General features: G+C 38.2%; 1 pseudogene; it reads left to right on the forward strand.

Annotated features, from left to right (window-relative positions):
- Positions 1 to 341: 341 nt before the first annotated feature.
- LOC129392209 (olfactory receptor 2B2-like) lies at positions 342 to 3,300 on the forward strand (annotated as a pseudogene).
- Positions 3,301 to 9,489: the final 6,189 nt, after the last annotated feature.

Consider the following 9,489-nt stretch of genomic DNA (forward strand, 5'->3'; position numbering starts at 1 on the left):
CTTGGGCAATGTCCACTGTAGCAGAGCTGCCCACGTGTGGCAGGCGGCCCCGCAGCTGGCCCCCAGCCATTCCACCTCCTGGCGCTCAGGCCCTCATGTAATCCCCTGCCCTTGAGTAAACGGACACACCAGGTCCTTGCCACGTTGGGGTTCACAACGTGGCAGATGCCTTTCCTCTGAGCGAGTGAGGGAGCGTGAGAGAGAGTGAGCAAGATCACAGGCATGGTCTTTTGTAACCTGGACCTTTTGGGGCTAAAATTAGGGACCTACTTCTAACTGACTGTGCACAGCAAAATTAATGGGCTGTCGGGCTTCCCTGGTGGTCCAGTGGTTAAGACTCCACGCTTCCACTGCAGGAGGCTCGGGTTCGATCCCTGGGTGGGGAAGTTCCACCTGTAGCAAGGTGCGGCCAAAAAAAAAAAAAGTAATGGGCTGTCACTTTTGAGATTGGGTTACAAAAAGCCTCTGACTTCCATCTTGCTGTCTCATGCTCTCTCACTGTCTCCCTCCCTCACTCACTCGGAGGGACGGTAGCTGTGCCATGGTATAAGCTGGAACTGATGGCAAGGAATGGGTGTCCCCAGCCAGTGAGCGCCTGAGACCTGCCAGCAGCCCCAGGAGTGAGCCTTGGAAGTAGACCCTCTCCCAGGGGAGTCTTGGGATAAGGGCATCCTGGTTGCCATCTTGACCGCAGTCTTATGAGAGCCACAGGCACCCAGCTAAGTCACACTTGGATTTTTTTTTAAATGTTTTTACTTTGCAGTTGTCAACCTTAAGATTTTTATTTTTAATTTTATTTATTTATTTATTTATTTATTTGGCTGCCGTTGGGTCTTCGTTGCTGCGCGCAGGCTTTCTCTAGTTCTATTATTTGGTTTTTGCTATTGAGTTGCATGAGTTTTTTTTAAAATATATTTTGAATATTAACCCTTACTGAATATGTGGTTTGCAAATATTTTCTCCCAGTCTATAGGTTGCCTTTTCATATTCTAAAAATCATTGCCAAGACCAATGTTAAAGAGGAATATTATTCAGCCACAAAAAATGAAGAGAATCCTGGGACAACATGGATTTACTTGGGGGGCATTACGCTAAGTAAAATAAGTCAGATGTAGAAAGAAACCTACTATTATAATCTCACTTATATGTAATTACTAAAAAAAAAAAAGTAAAGTTTCTCCAATCAGGACCATTTATATTATACTACTAATAATATAATCATAGAATAAAGTAAATGCTATCTGTGGGATTACTGAGCCTACTTTGTGTCCTGCACTGCTTCTACTGACATAACAAAGGCCTGAACAGTCACTGTCCTCTGAGAAGCTAACAGAAAATTAATTTGGAAAATAGCCATACAGTTCAAAAATTGTTTAAAGTGCAAGATGTAAATCCACTAGAAACATTTGTTATTTTTTAAAAAAAATTTGGTTTTACCCATTGAAATATAAGTGATGTAACTAACAGCAATAGATTACCTCTGGAAAATGTATTCCAATAATGAAAACTAAATTTACATTGAATTTTCATCACTCTTGTTTTTGAGCAAATGCCTCTTGAAATAAATATAATTAAACTGTTCAGTGGATGCAATCCCTATGGTTTCTAGTCAGAGTAGAATTACTGCCTGTTCTATCACCATGTTATAATTTGGAATTTTAGGAAGTCTAGAAGCCAGACAAGAAACACAAAGTTTACCTTGTGGTTCTTGGTATGTTCTCCCATGCAAATTTCTTGTGAAATTACATTGAGGTTAAAGAAAGGACAATCTGTTGGTTTTGGTTTCCATGGATTTTAGCTGCCAAATTATAGTAGTATTATTTTCAAATCAAAATGAGTATAAATATGTAAGATAATGAATAGATAAGTGGCTGGAAATATACTACTTTTCAAACCCTTAAGTGTGGATTTAAGGGAAAATTGCGGAATTCAGAATACCAGAAATAGCACCTTTATATTTTACTCGCTACACTTAGCTTCTTTGTGACTCCTTTACAGTTAGATGTTTTCATGTATTGATATATTTCTCACCTAACAGCCTGTGTATATGATTAGAATATCAACAAGATAAAAACAAAAAAATCAGATGATGTCATTTAAAGCCATTGTTTTCTCTATAGTTCTGTGAAAATCCAGAACTCAGAGTTAAGAAGAAATACTGCATCCATGATACTGGGCAGTCATTTCAAAAACTTTAGCCAAAGGAATGCAAGTGTGTAGGTTCCCATGTCAGACCGCTGATCCCTGGAAAGTTCCTTTTTCTGAGTTTGATAGAGACCTCTGCTAGGTGACTGGATTCCTTTCGGTATCATCTGCCGTCTCTGCTGTCTCCACAGATGTCTGGCTCTGAGCCCATCATGAGTGGAAACCAGTTCCTCTGCACCCAATTCACACTTGTGGCATTTTCCTCTCTAGCGGAGTTACAACCTGTGCTCTTGGTTGTGTTCTTAACCATTTACTTGTTTACAGTGGGAGGAAACCTGCCCATCATCTGCTTGGTCTGGAGCACCCCTCCCCTGCACACTCCCATGTACTTCTTCCTGGTTAACCTCTCCTTTCTGGAGATGTGCTATATCACCAGCATGGTGCTTCAGATGCAAGTGCACCTGCTTGTGGAGACCAAGACCATAAGTGTGGGGGGCTGTGCAGCTCAGATGTACGTATTTACTCTCTTGGGACTGACAGAATGCTGCCTGCTAGCAGCCATGGCTTATGACCGCTTTGCAGCTATTTGTCACCCCCTGCATTACACACCCCTTTTGGGCCCTCGTGTGTGTTTGAAATTGGCTGCAGCATCTTGGACCACCAGGGTCATGGTGGAGTCAGCCCAGACCACGTGGATCTTCACTCTGCCCTTGTGCGGAACAGGAAAGATCCAGCACTTTTTTGTGTGACATCATGCCCACAGTGAAACGGGCTTGTGTTGATACCTCCCACAATGAGATTGTGATGCCTGCTCTCTCTGTGCTCTTTAGCATGAGCCCCTGTTTCCTCATTCTGTGCTCCTATGTGTGCGCTCTGGTGACCGTCTTGAGAATCCCTTCAGGCGCTGGCAGAAGCAGAGCTTTCTCCACTTGCTCTTCTCATACCCTGGTTGTTTCTCTCTTCTACGGCACTGCCTTGTTCACTTACCTCCAACCGAAGTTTGCACACACTCCAGAAACAGACAAAGCAACTGCACTCATGTACACTGTGGTCACACCTGCTCTGAATCCTGTTACCTACACCTTGAGGAACAAGGAAGTGAAGGAAGCCTTTCAAAAATTAACACGAAGGAACCTCCTTAGGCAAATGGCCTAAACCAGCCATAGTAGCTGAAACTTACACTGTTGTACAGAGAGGTTACCCAAGGTTTCATGATCCCTCTACCAATACGTACTGTCATTAGTGTATTTATAGAATGGCAACCAAGCAACACATGGATTTGTTCTATGTTTTTCAATGTGGTTAAGCAAATGGGAACTATTTGGTAGGATCATTTATCATTTGTTATCAAATGATTTAAATTGTTTATCATTTGTTCAATCAACAATGGTCAATCAGCAAAATTACTGAGCATCTCCTGTGTCCTGGACACCATTTATTCCTTCTACAAAGGTAACAGGATTACGGTTAGTATGTTTCACACCATTTGACTAAAGAAAATAAAATATTTTTCTTGTGGAAAAAGTTTAAAATGAATACAAAGTAATTAATACAATTTAGTGCCAAATATAGGATGCTGTAATTTAAGTTCTTAAGTGGACACGCCCCTAGTTACTCTGCTCTGTATACATCCTAATAATGATGCATCTTAAATAATCAACAGTTAATAAATACTGATGAGTGATGTATACTGTAATACAACTCTAAGTATTTAACTTGTAAATCCAGTGAGGGACACTGATTCTTTATCCAAAACTAGATTCTTCCTTGGCTCTTATCCACTCATTTTTTGGGTTTTTCATCTGCCTGAAGTTTTAGAGAAACATATATTACATATTTGCTATGCCAATGATAAAAATATGACACCACTCTTCAAGTTTTTTCCTATCTAGTTTTTAAATTGTGGTTCTATTCGTCTCCAATTTTCCTGCCTTCCTCTGTATTGAATGCATAGTATATTGCTTTGTTCAAATTATCATTCTAGTCCCATTAACATCCAGGTCCTAAGTTTCAGGACAGTGATGGTCAGAATCTGGAATATTTATCAATAGAATTACAACTGGAAATTTTAAAATCAGAGAATAAACATCACTGCAAGTAGAAGCTGAACAAATACATTTATTTCCTGTGACTGAACAGCATGAATGTATGTTATCTCCTGTTGAGAAGTGTTTGTGATTATACATGGGACACACAGGAGAGGACCTTTACAAAAGTGGATTGACTGAGGGCCCCACGGGCACCACCTGTGCAATAGCAGAGCCTCTCCCCCTCCAAAGCTGCCCCTTAGTTGTCTCTGTCACGCATAACAAATACTTCACTTGCCAGTGTAGGGACACGTGCGTGGACACACACACACACACCAATCCAACAGCTGCCAGTCATCACAGATTGTCTGATCTCTTCTGTTGTATTGCCCTCATTTTAAAACACTCACTGCTCTGCAAAAACACTTGGAGAAAATTGCCGTTGCTATTTCTTACCAAACTATTCAGAAATCCATGTCATGCCGGTAGTTTCTGGGTATTCTCAACCTCCAGTTCTCCTGGATTCCAAAATGAGGCTGAATTCCCAGAAAAAGAGATGAAAGAAATCTCTTTACCAAACTTGTGTGCCATTTTATTGCTTGAGCTTCAGAGCAGCTCCTCCCCAGGGTTAAAGTTTAAAAGACTATATTCCACACATATCATGAGAGACATTATCAATACTGACTGTTGTTTTAGAAGAATGAGGAGAAGCTCCAAAACAGCAACCTCAAAAAATGCTCTATTGTAAAATGCATGGAAGGAAAAAGATGTGTACAGATCTTGAGTTTAAGTAATAGAAAGTTATGGACACCAATGAGATGCTTTCCAGTACATGCCTGCTTCTGGGAGACATGCCCAGTACAGCTCCCCTACATCAAGACTACTTGACATCACTTCCAAGGCCCAAACTGATTTTAAATACCAGAAATTTTCAGTAGTCAGTATCTCCACAGACCACCAAAATAATAAAACCTGTTATCACATTTATCTCTATGTTTTTAAGACATTAAAGGATTTTAAAATCATGTAATAAAGTTGATATTATATTCACTGCATCTATTGTATGTGACAGGCACGGAGTGGAGCTTTTTTCACTTGTTTAGTCATTTCAGAAGAGGACAAAGCTGAAGGAAAGAGGCTCTTTAAATTCTAAAGAAGACTGCAAATGAGCCAATCATAATTGGATTTACTAAAAAGTTAGCAAATCACCCCAGCCACCTCCATGTATCCACCTGTAGGTAAGGCAGACTGAGGAGGGTGTGAGGCAAGTTGGAAATGTTGCACTTACAAAACTGCAGGTTCTTGAGGAGATTTTCCTTCTACTTCTCACACTAGATGGGAAGGGAGAGTTGCAAGCACACCAAATTATATTGAGGGTGTGAGGATGTTGAGGGTGCCTAAATGAGAATGACTGTAGAAACTGGAAGGCCTATTAAAAGGGGAACCTTCACAAAAGTCTCCATTTAGATGCTTGCTGAGATGTGGCACCTGGGGCAACTGAAGTACTCCCATCTGAGTAGAGCTTCAAATGCTAAAGACAGATCTTGCTTGTATCCACTGGAGCTTGGGGGGCATATATGAACATAAATGTGAGGGCCACTTCACATCCAATTATTCACTGCAGGAATCTCTAAAAGCGGGGTTTGAAAGGAATGCAGTAGAGAATACTTGAAAAAATAACCAATTTAGGTATAAATTTAACAAAATATGTTAATCTCTATATGAGGCAAACTACAAAGCTCTGATGGAAGATATCAAAGAACCAGAAAAATGGAAACCTAATAGCTCTGGATATCAACAACTGAACCACATTAAAAACTATACCCTGTAACTTCCTGGGCCTCATCCAGTAAGGAAATTTGCCCTTTTCCTCTCTTACTCCTGACTCATCAATTCACCAGACAACACAGGGTGTAGAAGCTGTTATGCATTGGCTGAGTTCTCAATTAAATATAATGAACGTTTTAAAATTCCAATTCATTATGTTTCAATAATTAAAAGATACCTGCAAGTTATAGAACCTGATAGAGATAGTTCAGGGATACAAAAGGAAGACTCAAAAGAGCAAGACTAAACAGTGATTTGAAAAAAAAGTAAAGCCATTTCATAGTTGTGTTCCTAAAGAATTGAGCATTCTGTTACAAATACTTGATTTTGTTACATGAAAGCCAGTGACACGCATAGCATTTATGTTATACCATGGCTTAAGTAGAAAACTGAATGACTAGAATCATCTATCCTCACATCATTTCCAAAGTATGAAAATTTACCAAAAACAATGAGCACCTTATTAATGTCAACTTGGTAATCTTCATAATTAGTATGCTGCTCTATAAATTCATAAAATACCATATACATAGAACTTATTCACTTTACATTCAGAGTTCTTCTTTCACTACTCTTTCAAAAATTTCCAACTATTTTAGTAAGAAAGCCTCTAATGAATACCAGAAATATTAAACCCAAACTTCACTTTTCAGAAGATGTTTGCCATTCTAAGAGCATACATCAGGAAACATCATTTTTAGAAGAAGCTGCCATTTCAAAGCAATGGAGAAAGGATAGAGGAAGAACAGGTGTTGGGCATATTTGAAATTGTAAAAGTGTGTCTTTTTGGTAAAAGTTTATTAACAGGTTTCCTGTAAACTTTTTGAAGACAATTATCATTTTTAAGCCTATTTTGTCCTCAAAAAATCATAGTTAGCCAACTCCTTCAATAAATGATGGATAAGAACACAAAGACAAATTCCTGAAGCTGGCTGATAATATGCAGTCTCTAATATTACATATGTACCAATGACATTTAAGATACTTCCCTGTAATTTCAATACATTAGCCACTAACATCCCACAGTACCAACCTGATATTTGAAATCCAGTTTCTAGTTGATACCTCACTTGGAAATTCAAGGCATCTCAGCTGGACATGTCCAAAGCAAACTTATGAGTGAACCCCACCTTGAAAAATATGTCAAAATTTTCCATTCTATATCGTAGCACAAACTACTATGGAAGACTCTTACAATTGTCCTTGTAACATAGCTCTCTTTGTCACTATATTCAATCTATTACAAAATAATGACAACTATACACAGGAAACGTATGAAAATCCATCCACTTCTCTTTCTGCTGGCATAGTCCAAATTGTCATCATTTTTTACCCTTTAGTTGTCCTCTCTACATCCACTAGGATTGACCTTACTCAGTCTGTTCCAAACTACAGTCATGGTGATAGTTGCAAAATATAAATTTCTTTAAACCATGACCATGCCTGAGTGCATACAATAGTCCCTCAAACTTTTATTTTTATTTTTTTTTCCTAGTTCGGGACAATACTAATTGGATCAGATATTCAGGCATTGCCAGGCATTGTCCTGAGTGTTTTACAAAGTCTGTCTCCATTCTACCTCACAACACTGCAATGAGGGTATTATTATTTCCATTATATAGATGAAAAAAACTGAGGCACAGAGAATTTAAGAAACTTGCCAATGGTAACACCATTTGTAAATGAAAAATTCATGAGCTTAAATATTATATTATTACATTTTTTTCTTCAGTTTATACCCTTTTCTTCAGTGTTAACACGTATAAATGGCTGAATGGCGCAGTGGTTCACTTCCTGCTTGTTGCAGATATGAAGAAAAATCATTTATAAAACATGCTCAAATTTTTTAGTCAATTGTTCATAGGACATTCCCCACATTGTCTTAAGACAGATGTAGCAATGAGGCCTGCAACTACACTGGAAAAGTGCATAACCTGTTCAGGCAAATACCTAACTACTCAGGGCCTGGTCCCAAATATAAGCTTTCTGTTGATAGTGGAAACAGAAGATTTAGGAAGTTCGAACTCGAAGAATGAACTGATTAGGGTGAAAAAAATTTCTTAAGCATAACAGGGAAAAAAATGAAGAGGCTAAAGAGAAAACCCAGATATGGAATGTTAATTCAGTCATAGTATTAATCTACCTAACCTCACCCCAATCCCCAAATCAACTCAGTCAGCTTGTATTTGTAGTTTCAGAAATCCGATAGGAAATTAGAAGTATAAAATACTCAATTTGTACATTTTCTTGACACTCCACCAACCATGGGTTGGAGGAGAGAATCTATTTAAAATACATTTCACTATGCTTTCCTTTCTACCTCCTTTATTAATTCTAATGTGTATGAGGCATTTTTTGAATTTTTATCCCCTGAGCAACCATTGTCCCTTTGCATTCTTTTTCATTGGAAAAACACACCTTCCCGATTCTCAGACTACATGTTAGCACTATAGAACATGCGGGGCTTGTGACCAAGGCCTCAGAAGGTATTTGCTCACACTCTGATACATGACTCTGAAAGATCCAATCAGGCTAACTCTTGAGTTTTTATTTCAGCAAACAGAAGAAGATGATATCTTTTCAATCAGACTTGAACTTGGGAATATAGAACTCCGGAGCTCGAAAGAGCTGTAGCACAAGGTAAGAGAGTAATCTTTACTGTGATGTCAACGAGAAGAAAACACTGCCTAGAGCTGCATTATCTTGAGTCATTATGACTTACAGGCCTGTGAATCAGCTTTAGTAATACATATGTTGCAATTTTCTACTGCAGACAATAATGTTCCCCCCTTTTATCATTTGCTTACATTATTCTGAGATAAGGTATTCCTTACCAGTAACTGGAAAATTCAATAATTCAAAAGCCATTTTAACTGAAGTTCTACAGACGTAGATATCGCTATTTTTTTTAACTCTATCTTTTTACTCTCCCGGAAAAAATTAATTATTGCCATACATTCTTCTTCTAACTTGACATGTCTTTAATGGTTAAAGTGTTCAGTGGTTTTCCCTACAAATTTCATGAATTAAAATAGATTTTAATAATTCCGGTATTTAATCAAACAAATCTAACATGTGCATATCCTTTAAGAGTATTTCAGGATAATGAAAATTTCTTCAACAAATATTGCTCACGTATTATAGCATAAACAGTTCAGAGTCATCCATTTGGCAGGATTCCTGAGACTTCTAATTTTATGAAGTTTTTCTACTTTCGTCAGAAGGAAAAAGCCAAACAAATTATATAATGCAAAAGTAATCTTTGTGACCAGATCACCTGACTCAAGAGAAATTTCCCAAATACACAGACCAAAGCATATAATCAGTGTCTACACCCTTTCCTAGAGAGAACTATGCATACAGTCATTCGGTGTTAAGTTTTGAATTTTTAAAAATAATGCTTAGGTAAGACTCAAAAAATAATATTTTCTCAATTTCTACATACAGTTGTCACTAGGGAAAAGCAGATGCCAAGTGTTTGTTAATAATT

Source organism: Physeter macrocephalus, chromosome 6 (genome assembly GCF_002837175.3).
Source record: "Physeter macrocephalus isolate SW-GA chromosome 6, ASM283717v5, whole genome shotgun sequence".
NCBI lineage: Eukaryota > Metazoa > Chordata > Mammalia > Artiodactyla > Physeteridae > Physeter > Physeter macrocephalus.